Genomic DNA, 12,011 nt, shown 5'->3' with positions numbered 1-12,011 from the left:
AATAATATTCTTGATTTTATTTGATAGTTGAATCAAACCAATAAATAGAATTGCAAAAACGTTTAATCTCATGCTCTATTTTTTTTTTCATCAGTTAGTAAAACAATTATCTGGAACATTACTATGTAAAATTATAATATTCTTAGTTTTAAAAATTGAAAAAAAAAACTGATAATATTCTCAATTTTACTAAATAGAATTTATTGATTTAAATTTTTTTAAATAGAACCTAAGCTACCATAACATTTGTAAATAAGAGTTTTAAGTAATTAATTCTAATTTCTATCAGTTGATGCCATTTTGATATTTCCAAACACTACTATTACACATGATTATATCCACACAACATGAAAAACATTTATTTCAAATCCCTATAATACTGAATATATATATTGATTGATACCATATGTAAATTCTTTATTACAAATCACATCAATTAAAAAAAAAAAAAAAACTAATATATGTAGCTATGTTTGAGAGTTTGAGTTGGAAGAAATCAAAGATTTGTCATGCCTAGCCTCTTCAGAAAGACGCCTAATCAACTCATCCATATCTTTAGATGACTTTCCACATTGTTTAATGGCCTCCAACGCTGCCTCACTCAACTCCAAGGATCGAATCATTTTGACCCCGTTCTCGCTCACCGCTCCAGCCAACAACCGAGCCAACTCATCCGAGTTTGGAACAGCATGAGCACCCTCAACAACCCTAGTTGCCACCCCAAGCTCATCCACCAACAATTTTGCATTTACAAATTGGTCAGCTCCCATGGGCCAAGTTAGCATTGGGACCCCTGCAAATATTCCTTCCAGAGTCGAGTTCCACCCGCAATGAGTCAAGAATACACCCACCGCTCGGTGAGTCAGAATCAACACTTGAGGAGCCCATCCTCTTATAACAAGTCCCCTTTTCACCACACGATGTTCGAAACCAGATGGAATCAAACCGTATTGACCTTCCACGTGTCCCTTGGTGGGCTCCTTGACGCACAATATAAACTTGACTCCACTTTTCTCCAACCCAAGTGCTAGCATCTTCATTTGCTTGTTTGTCAGCACTACTTGACTCCCAAAGCACACGTAAACAACCGTGCGATCTTCGCACTTGTCAAGCCAAGTCGATACATGTGTTGGCAACACAGAACTGGACCCACCTCTCTCAGTTGGGCCAGATCGATCATTGACAGGAGGTAGCAATGGGCCAACAGCCCAAACCCGATCATGGCCCAATACCTCGATTAGATGGTCGAGATAAACCCGTTCCAACTCACTAAACGAGTTAACCACGAGTCCCCAACTTGCCATATTAGACAAATAACAATCTTTAATGAAGTCCAAAACTGGGTCTCCTTCTACGTAGGTACGATACAGGCGAGTGAGCTGCCACCAAGGGTAAATCAGGGAATTCGGTACGTCTGGGAAAGAAATCAGAGCGTCCTCATTGTTGGGATCATCTCTCTTGGGTAGGTTCCGCGACAGGGAATAAATAACAGACAAGGCCGTACCACCGGAAGGAGAGAACAAAAGGCGGCGAATGCCAAGCTGGCAAGCGAGGCGGTGGGTCCACCCCAAGAACATGTCGGAGACGATGGCCACAGGCGGCGAAGGGTGGTTGTGGAACCAATTTAGGAGAGGATTGTAGAGTTCACCCATGGCGCGCATCATAGCAATAAAGCCATATGCAGGCATGTCTTTGACGTTCTCTACGCTGGGGGGGAGGGAAGGGTGCGCAGGGAAAGGCAAGATGAGAGTTTTGACGGCGGGGTGTTCAGAGAGAAGTGGGGTGAGGAGAGAGAGGTTTTGGGGGGTGACTAGTATGGTGATTGTTAGTCCACGAGAAGCTAGTGTGTGGGTTAGGTCCAGAAGTGGGATCATATGCCCCTGCGTAGGAAAAGGGAAAACCAAAATATGTGTGCCATCACCGGTGATCATCATGGAGGTGTATGGAATGGATTCAGAAGCTGAAAAATAAAATTAATATTACAAGGAAGGATGCAGATTATATAGATGTAAAGAGAAGTACATATTGAGAGAGAGAGAGAGATTGTGGAGAATCGGATGCTCTTCTGCAAAGCATCTTTCTCAATTGTTGTACCCAAAAAAATAAAAAAATAAAGTAGAAGAAGAAGGAGGCAAATTATTATTATTATTTTAAAGTTTATTGAAAAATAAAAAAAAAATAAAAACAGAAGAGAAATTACGACAATGGTCTCTGCTCTCGTTTGTCATTCAAAGTTGAGAGGTGGAAATGTTAAAATAATCAAAAATAAAAAAAAAAATATCATATTTAAATCATAAATATTTAATTATTTTTTTTATAAAAGTTTAAAATGTCAAAAATGAGATTTTTTAATCTTGACTAAAAAGTTAAAAACAACACTATTAACGCACTCTCTCTTGAATGAGTGCCACTCCATTTTCTGACTCTAGACAAACCACAAACCAGTTAATCACAAGAGGAAGCAGATCATCTGACTCGTAGTACCAAGAAGATTAAAGACAAGGGCTCACTGGAGGAAACAGACATGGATATTGTTGGAAATGGTTATAAAATTTTGAATAAAATCAGAATTTTTTTTTTAAATTTGGTTTATTTTTTAGATAGACCCCGTGCGTCAATTTTCACGGGTCAAAGTGGTAACGCGTTTTATGCCGCGTTGTGATTCACGTGGTATATTTGGTTGCTCAAAACCATTACCGAGTGAATGTAAAATTGAAGCCAAAGTGTGCTCCATGGAAATGGAGTTTTGATGAAAATTCCTTAAGGTTGTAAAATGGCTTGTCCCACATTGATTTGGTAGGAGGTTTTGAATGGGTTTATAAGGCTTGGGTTTGGTACTTGGGGTGTGCCCCAAGGGGTACCCAAGTGTTTTAGAGGGAGAAATTATGGGCAAAATGGGCTAGACCCATTGGACCCAAAAATCACCACACACGCGCACGCGCCACCGTCGTTGGGTCGGGCGGCCTGGCCTGGGCCTGGGCTTTTGTATAAAATAAACTGGTTTGGTTTTACTGTACATCCAAACAGGGCCCTTCCCGAAATAAACTAGTCTGGTTTTTAACGTACATCCAAACAGGGCCCTTCCCGTTTTTGTATCTGTTTAAATTATGAACCCAACAGATTCAAATCTGTTTGAATTCAAAACCAACAGGTTTCATACCTGTTCAATTCAAAACCAATAGCCACATTTACATTTATAAATAGACTAGCCTCCCATTTGGATTTTACTCCAATTTTCGTACTCCATCCTCTACTATAAATCTCTGCATTTTGCTGCATTTATTTTCTGAAAGAAAGAGTGTAAACACTTAGTGAGTTCGTAAGACAAACAATTTGTAGTGCTACTATTGTTTGTAGTAGATCATTTCATCCTGGGAGATAGACGTCCAAATTCTGAAAGCACCGTGGAGAGGACGAATCTGTCTTAAGGACACAGTGTCAAACACTAGACTTGATCAGATTATAATTCGAAGAAATTAAATCAAGTAAGTTATTTAATTTATTTTCAGTGTTATTATTGTTTATTTAAATCAGATTTTAATTTTGTTTTTGTAACAAAATAAAATCTGTTTTTATTTGATTATTTTTATTTCGAGTATGATTTTTGTAATCAAACAAATTCTCTCATTTCCTTTATTTCTTTATATTCTAGTTGTTGTTTAGTACACAACAGAATTTAATTTATTTAAATACAGTGAAGATTGTCCTACAAAGCTATGAGGCTACGTCTACAGCAATATCCTCTCCACCCTCAATAGCAGAACCTCCTAATAACTCTACACCAAAGCCACCTCCGCCAATTCTATTAGTTGAAGAGCCTCAGATCAAATCTTTCAAGGAGGCCGTAGCAGCTCCTAAGAGTAAGGATTTTTACTTTGATCAAACAACAAATACAATCTCACCTGACGATAAGAATGGAGATGGGGACACAAACATTTATGAAAAAACATCACAAAAAGATACAAATGGGATACCCAGCATCTCCCTCCCCAAAAAGCTTCTACAGCAGATCAGACAACCATAGGTCAACACCCTCATCATTAGGCTCTTGGGGAAAAACATTGGTTATCGAATGTTGTATATGCGATTTAAACACTTATGGGGTCTAATGGATGATTTCTCTGCCATTGATCTGGGCAATAATTATTTTTTGTTTAAATTCTCTTCTCAGGAAGACTGTGCGCAAGTGTATTCGAGAGGACCTTGGGTTATAATGGACCACTACCTCACAGTCCGGAAATGGGAACCTGACTTTAAGGCCTCGGAAGCCTTTGAAACCACAACCGCTGTTTGGGTTAGGTTTCCCGAGCTTTCGATTGAGTATTTCCAAGAGAAAGTCCTCTATATCATTGCAAAACAAATTGGGAAACCACTCAAGATCGACCTTACCACTACCATGGCCACAAGAGGCAAATTCGCTCAAGTCTGCATCAAAGTCGATCTCAGCAAACAGCTTTGCCCCAGATTTGTTTTAGGTAAGAAAAGTTATAATATTGAGTACGAATCAATCCATTCATTTTGTTTCTTCTATGGTAGGATTGATCATCGAAAGGAACTTTGTCGATTCAAAGCAGCAAACCCAGTATTGCACGAAACTACCAGACTTGAACCACCGCCGGTGGGAGACCATCTAGTCGTTTCAGGGTCCGTCCAAACGGCTCAAATTCAGGGCAACGGTAACCTGTATAGCTCTGAGGACGGAGATGCTACTTTTGGGCCATGGATGTTAGTTACTAAGAGGGCTCGTAGACCCAATTCTAATAGAAAAACCCAGTCCCATGGCCCCAACCCAAACCCAAACAATAATAAATTTGCTGAGGCAGACCTATCCATCAAAAAGAGGAACCCACCAGAGGTAAAAAGCCCATTAAGATGGGCCATGAGAAAGGGGTCTCCACTTCTGATCCACCTAAAGTCAACCACCCAGTAAGGCCAGCAACCCACTCAGATACTCTTTGGTCCACTAATCCAAAGCCTACTTCGAAGACTTCTAGCCCAGTTAAAGGCCTAGCCAATACCCAAAGTAACCCTTCATCATGTTTCCACTCCATGTCTCATGATATATCACTTCAAGCCCCAGAACCTAGCGAGGTTAGAGCCATGCCGTCTAGCCTGCTATCTACAACCCCTAGTTCTCTAGAAATTACCAGTGAATCTTTAGAAATCCCCATAGCAGAGGTACTGGAGGTTCTTTGTAAGTCTTTTCCACCTCTATTTTTACCGTTATCTCACAATCCACCTATCCCACCTAACCCCTCTCACACCTCCTCCTTTCAAGCCTTATCCCTAAATAAGGGTAACTCCAGACCGAGAAAACCACCAGACTGAGAAAACCACCTAGCTATAGCGAACAAAGAGCCCACTCGCCCAACAACGATTGTCCACAGGATTGAAGGCAATGCTACGGGGCTGTTCTTAGAACCAGGGATAGAAGCCATTCACTGCGTAGACATAATCTGGTAGATCGAGCAGATCAAGTTGAGAATAGAACCAGGTTGGAGCAGCATCCCAGGTCCTCCAATCCACTCATTTCAGATGGCATCCCTAAGGTCCATAGAGCAGGATCATCGTAGGATCCGAAGTATCTGTCCCAATTTGGTTACCGACCCTCTCCCCCATACCCGTCCATGAATTCTCTAAACATGTTAATTTGGAGTTACCGCGGGACAGGTAATAACACCTTTAGAAGAAATATGAAGGAGCTCATCCACCTCCACAAACCTGAGATCCTTATACTGATGGAAACCAAAGTTACTTTCAACTCTATGGGCAACTTCTTCAACAACCTAGGTTTCTCAGCATTCCCCGTTGTAGACCCAGTTAGCAGATCTGGAGGTATTTGGTTGATATGGAATACTGACCACGTAAATGTCAGAGCTTTAGTAGTCTCGAACCAGTATATCCAGGCCACAGTCCACAAAGAAGATTAGGAGGAATGAATACTCTCTGCAGTATACGCCAGCTCTAACCCCTCTGCCAGAGAGATCTTATGGGGAGAACTTGAAGACACTAAGAATAGCATCAACAAGCCATGGCTGGTTACTGGGGACTTCAATGATTACACAAACTAGAGTGAGCGCAGAAGCTTCTCCCATCCTCAAAACCATGACAGATTCCGCCAATTCACTGAAAGGATTAACAACTGTAATCTCATTGATTTAGGAAGCGTGGGCCCTCGACTCACTTGGACTAACAACAGACAAGGACTAGCAAATACCACGAAAAGGCTAAACAGAGCTATGAGTAATGACCAATGGCGAGCTCTCTTCCCTGAAGATACTGTGAGAACTCTCCCAAGCAATGTTTTGAAAACCGGACCGGTGAGCGAACCGGAAAAGGGACTGGGTGGACGGGTCACCGGTTCAACCGTGGGGTCAAAGCGGTCGAACCGTGACGTCATAATTAATATTATATAATTAAAAATTATTAATAAATAAAAATATATATAAATACTAAAATAAAAATAAAAATAAAAATTGTTGTATAATATTTATTAATAATATTTAATAAATTCATAATTGATAAAAAAAAAGTCACTTGTTTTAAAGAAATTAAATTTTTTAAACATTCCCTCCAAACAAATTAATTGAATGTTAGGTTTAATTTTGGAGGGAAATGAAATTTTCAACTCTCCCTCCAATCAATATGTTTCAAATAATTTGATTGAATCTCACATAGAATTTTGTAGGTTCTTTTTGAAAAATCTTTTTCTATAAATAGGAATAGACTTTCATAATCTTCTCCGACTTCCAATGAGACTCTTCCTTATGAGAGGAGACCCTTGAAGTAAGAATTTTTAGTCAAAATTTTAAAATATATTTATAATATATATATATATATATATATAAATATATAAGAAAGAAAGAAAAAAAATAAAAAATAAATAAAAAACCACCAGTCCAACCCAGCAGACCCGGTCCGGGTCACCGATTTTCTCGATTCGACCGCCGGGTCTCCCGGTTTTCCTTCTACTCTGGTTTTAGGGGGTTGACCGGATCGGAACAAGGCCTGGTTCCCGATCCAACCAGTTCGACCGGGCGGTCCGGTCCGGGTTTCACAACATTGCTCCCAAGAACCTACTCTGACCACTCACCACTGGTGGTCTATACCCAAGGTATGCATCCATCCAACCCTCAAAATAGGCCTTTTAGACTTGAAGCTGCTTGGCTTACCCATCCTAACTTTATTGATGTTGTTCTCAATTCTTGGTCTAATATGGATTCTAACCTTCTTGAAGCTATTAATTCTTTTACTCTTAATGTTAAAATTTGGAATAAAGAAGTCTTTGGGAATATTTTTAAAAGAAAAAGAGTTCTCCTTGCTCATATAGAAGGAATTCAGAAAGCCCAAGCTCATTCTTTCTCTCCTAACCTGTTTTCCCTTGAACAAGACCTGATAAAGCAATATAATGTAACTCTCTTTCAAGAAGAACTTTTATGGTATCAAAAATCTAGAAGTAAGTGGATCACTATGGGGGATCAAAATACCAGGTTTTTTCACATATCTACCATTACCAAAAGAAGGAAATTGAAAATCCATGTTTTAAAGAATGATAGTGGTAATTGGGTTTCCAACACTGTTGCCCTCAAAACCCACATAGTGGATCACTTTAGAAAACTTTTTCAACAGGTAGAGACTCCCTTGTTGAATAATTGGATCAATATAGCTAGAATCAGATTTACCCTTGAGGATAACAGTAGACTCATTGCCCCTACTTCCAACTCTGAGGTGTGGAATTCTATCAAAAATATTAAAGCCTTTAAAGCACCTAGAAAAGATGGTCTTCAAGCTATTTTCTTTCACAAAAACTGCCATATCATTGGCCCTTCTGTTTGTCACTTCATTACTAACTGTTTCCAGACTAAAACCATTCCTAATGAAGTCAATGAAACCCAAATTGTGCTCATTCCCAAACTGGATAACCCTGAGACCATTAAACAATTTAGGCCTATTAGTCTCTGTAATGTCACTTATAAAACCATCACTAAACTCATTGTTAATAGGCTTAGACCTCTTCTCCCTGGCCTTATCAGCCCTAACCAAAGCAGCTTCATACCTGGTCGAACCACCACTGATAACATTATCATTACCTAAGAGATCATCCATACTTTAAGAAGCAAGAGAGGGAAGATGGGTGGGATCGTTATTAAAATTAACCTTGAAAAGGCTTATGATCGCATTTCTTGGGACTTCATTCATCATACTTTGATACAATTTAAACTTAATACTGATTGGATTACCCTCATCATGAATTGTGTGTCTAATGTTAACTCTACTATTATTTGGAATGGAGAGCCTTTACCTGGCATTAGTATGGGAAGGGGCTTAAGACAAAGAGACCCTTTGTCCCCCTATTTGTTTGTTCTCTGTATAGAAAATCTATCAAACATGATTAGAATTAAAACTAAAAAGTGGTGATTGGAAGGGACTTAAGGCTTCTAATAACTGTCATCCTATTTCCCATCTATTCTTTGCGGATGATCTGATTCTGTTCACTAAAGCTAATAGAATGAATTGTAATTGTATTATGAATGTGCTCTCTGAGTTTTGTGATGTGTCTGGCCAAAAGATATACCTTCAAAAATCCAAAAATGTTTGTGTTCCCCAACATACCTAGAAGAGAAGCTCTCCCCCTCAGTTACAGTTGTGGTATATCCCTCACCAATGATTTGGGAAAATATTTGGGTACCCCTATTCCTCACAGTAGGATCACCAAAAACCATCTAACAGATATTGTTGATAAAATGGCTAGAAGACTCTCAGGATGGAAAGCCAAAACTTTGTCCCTTACTAGTAGACTTACACTTGTTAAATTTGTCACTTCTGCAATCCCAAACCACCTTATGCAAACCATGGAATTACCCAGATCTGTCTGTGATCATATTGATAAAGTTAACAAATCTTTCCTCTAGGACAGCTTTGAGACCAAGAAAAGAGTGCATCTTGTGAATTGGCACCAAGTCTGCCAATCAAAAAAACAGGGTGGTCTTGGCATAAGGCAATCTAGGGATCAAAACTCTGCTCTTATTTCTAAGTTGGGGTGGAAGATAGCCAGCAAATCTACTGAACTGTGGTGCCAAATTCTCCAATCTAAGTATCTCAGGAATCATTCTCTCTTTAAGTTGCCTAATAATAGAAGAGATTCCCACACTTTGAAGAGTATAATCAGAAATAAAGCCTTTCTTGAGGATAATATAAAACGGACTGTTGGTACTAGTGAATCTATCTCCTTATGGACTGATTGGTCGTGTGTTTTCAAACTACTTTGCTACACTAATCAAAGGCCTCATATTGACATCATAACAAAGGTCAGCTCCATAATTGATGATGAGGGCAATTAGGATCTAACTCCTATTCAAGACCTTCTTAATCAACAGGAAAAAGATGCCTTCCTTAGCATTCACAGACCCAGGTATGTTACCTTTACTGATTCCCCTCACTGGAAAGGATCTATTAGTGGTGAGTATTCTACTTCAGTAGCCTACCAAACTTTAACTGAGCAGGCTAATACTGGTATTGATTGGCAATGGCTTTGGAAACTCAAAATTTCACAAAAATTCAAAAGTTTTCTCTGGTTAATTACGCATGAAAGGCTGCTAACTAACCACATGAGACTGGTCAGACATATGATTGAGACTGATCTTTGTCCCAGATGCAGAACTAACAGAGAAGACATACATCATCTTCTCAAAAGTTGTCCCAAAGCCAAAGCTGTTTGGCTGAATCTCAAGGACTATATCTGGTGGTAAGATAGCAACAATTTACCATTACATGATTAGATCAAAACTAATATGAGCAGCAAGGTTTATGCTTATAACATTCAGTGGCTTGTGGTCTTTGCTACTGCACTCTAGATAATATGGAAGGATAGAAATAAAGAAGTGTTCGAGAACCAAACCCAACCTCCTCATATCAGTGTCAAATCCATTCTTAATAAAGCCATGGCAATTCGAAAAGCCTTTCTTAACATGCTATATCCTAATTTTTCAGCACCAAAACTAACTATCTGGTCTTGTCCCTCTGCAGGTAAACTTAAACTCAACACTGATGGCAGCTCCAAGGGAGATCCAGGGCAATCAGGTTATGGAGAACTTCTCAAGGATGAAGTGGGTACATGGGTATGGGGCTATCATGGCTACCTGGGCCATTGCACAAGTTTAGAAGCTGAACTCTAGGGTATCTACAAAGGATTGACAATCATTATGCAAAAGGGATTGTCAAGTATTGAGATAGAGACGGACTCACAAACAACAATGGAGCTGGTACAAAATGGTGCTGTAGGGAACTCACCTACCGAGCAATCATAGAAGATGCCAATTTCCTTTTAAAAAGATGCAACTGCTCCATTCAAACCACACCTAGGGAGGCCAATCAATGTGCTAATGCCTTGGCCAATACAGAAGTCAACCAACAGGAACATTTAGTGTTTCTGGAAAATCCACCTGATTGTATATTTTCTTTGTTAATTGCTGACATGGTGAATGTCAGCTCCATAAGGGATTAACTTATCCCATGGCTATCTTATAAACTCTTTATTTTCTCCTGAAAAAAAAAAGAGTTAAAAAGCTATCCCACTTCCCAAACAAAGCTTCTGTACTTTAGTCATTGTATTATTTTGGTCTTTGTACTGTCAATTAGCTCGATTTTGATCTTGAATTTATGATTTTATCTTAATTTGGTTCAATTGATTACAATTTTTAATATTTTTTTTTATAAAAAATATGCACATAAATGTTACGTGTCATATTTTAAGGGCAAAATTTTAAACTTACTCAATTTAATTATTAACCTCAACTAATTTAGTGATAATTTTTCTTAAAAATACTAATGATATTATTAATTTCATCAAATTGAAACAAAATCTAAAATTAGAAGTTAAAATTGAATCAATTAAAAGTGAAGAGATCAAAATGACAAAAAGAGAAAAATACAGAGAGCACCGATGTAATTTGTCCCCAAAACAATCGTGTTATTTAAACTCAAAAATTATATCCACCCTCCAAGCCTAATAATCAATCAACCAATTATTTTCATGCGTTACTTCTCTATAATATTTTTTATAATTATTAATTAATCATCTCACTTATACAATATTAAAACAAAAAAAAAAAACAAAAAAAAAAAACTTGTATGTCACTTTTAATTGTCCACTATGTGAATTTTTTATTCAGTATTAAATAATGATGAGGTGGATCTCATTTTGCCGTTTTGGCATATGTTTGGACAATGAGTTCCAACAAATTCGGAATTTTTATTTTAAAATTTTATTCAAATCTATCATTGTATAATGCACATGTATTCCATACATGCAATTCACATAACACCAATTTAAATGTATATATTCAATTTACATTTGTATAGTTTATGTTTGATATTATTTCACTTTAGCTTCTTTTTTTTCTTTCACTTTAGTTTTTCATGTTTTTTTTTTTTTTCCAATTTATTCTAAAGGTTAACTTATATCCAAAATTAAATAGAAAATAATACATTAGCAATCGCGCGGCATAAAATTCTTTTTTGAAAATGATATAAAATCCGGTATTCTAAACACAATAATATATAAGTGAGATGATTAGTTCATAATTAAAGATGCTATAAGAGAGAGAGATAAGTGAGATGATTAGTTCATAATTAAAGATGATGTGAGAGAGAGAGAGAGAGAGAGAGAGGAGTTGTCTTAGACATTCAAAGCCTTAGATACAAACTCAAATCTTAATATAAAATATATTTTTTATGTCATCTAATGTGACATCTTCTTTAGAATTTTGAATAAAATTTAGTTTAAAAAAATTATAAAAAAAATTGAAATATGAAAGGTTAAAGTAGGCAAGAAAAAAAAATTCGACAGCCAAAGTAAAAAAATAATCAAACATATAGCGGTGGAATGTAATTTATCATTTCTAAAACAACACACATTAACAAATTTTGCTATTTTTTTTTTTAATTAGGCATTTCTCGACTACAAGAAAAAGTTTAAAATTTTAAGGAAAATTTATCCATAAATTTTATAT

General features: G+C 37.4%; 1 pseudogene across 1 annotated transcript; it reads right to left on the bottom strand.

Annotated features, from left to right (window-relative positions):
* Positions 1–357: 357 nt before the first annotated feature.
* LOC114320588 (UDP-glycosyltransferase 89B2 pseudogene) lies at positions 358–2,075 on the bottom strand (annotated as a pseudogene). Its single transcript, XR_014356254.1, has one exon. The product of XR_014356254.1 is annotated as a UDP-glycosyltransferase 89B2 pseudogene (transcript).
* Positions 2,076–12,011: the final 9,936 nt, after the last annotated feature.

The sequence above is a fragment of the Camellia sinensis genome, chromosome 15 (genome assembly GCF_055761805.1).
Source record: "Camellia sinensis isolate YWXY chromosome 15, ASM5576180v1, whole genome shotgun sequence".
In the NCBI taxonomy this organism is placed as follows: Eukaryota; Viridiplantae; Streptophyta; class Magnoliopsida; order Ericales; family Theaceae; genus Camellia; species Camellia sinensis.
This window is presented reverse-complemented; position numbering and strand designations above follow the sequence as displayed.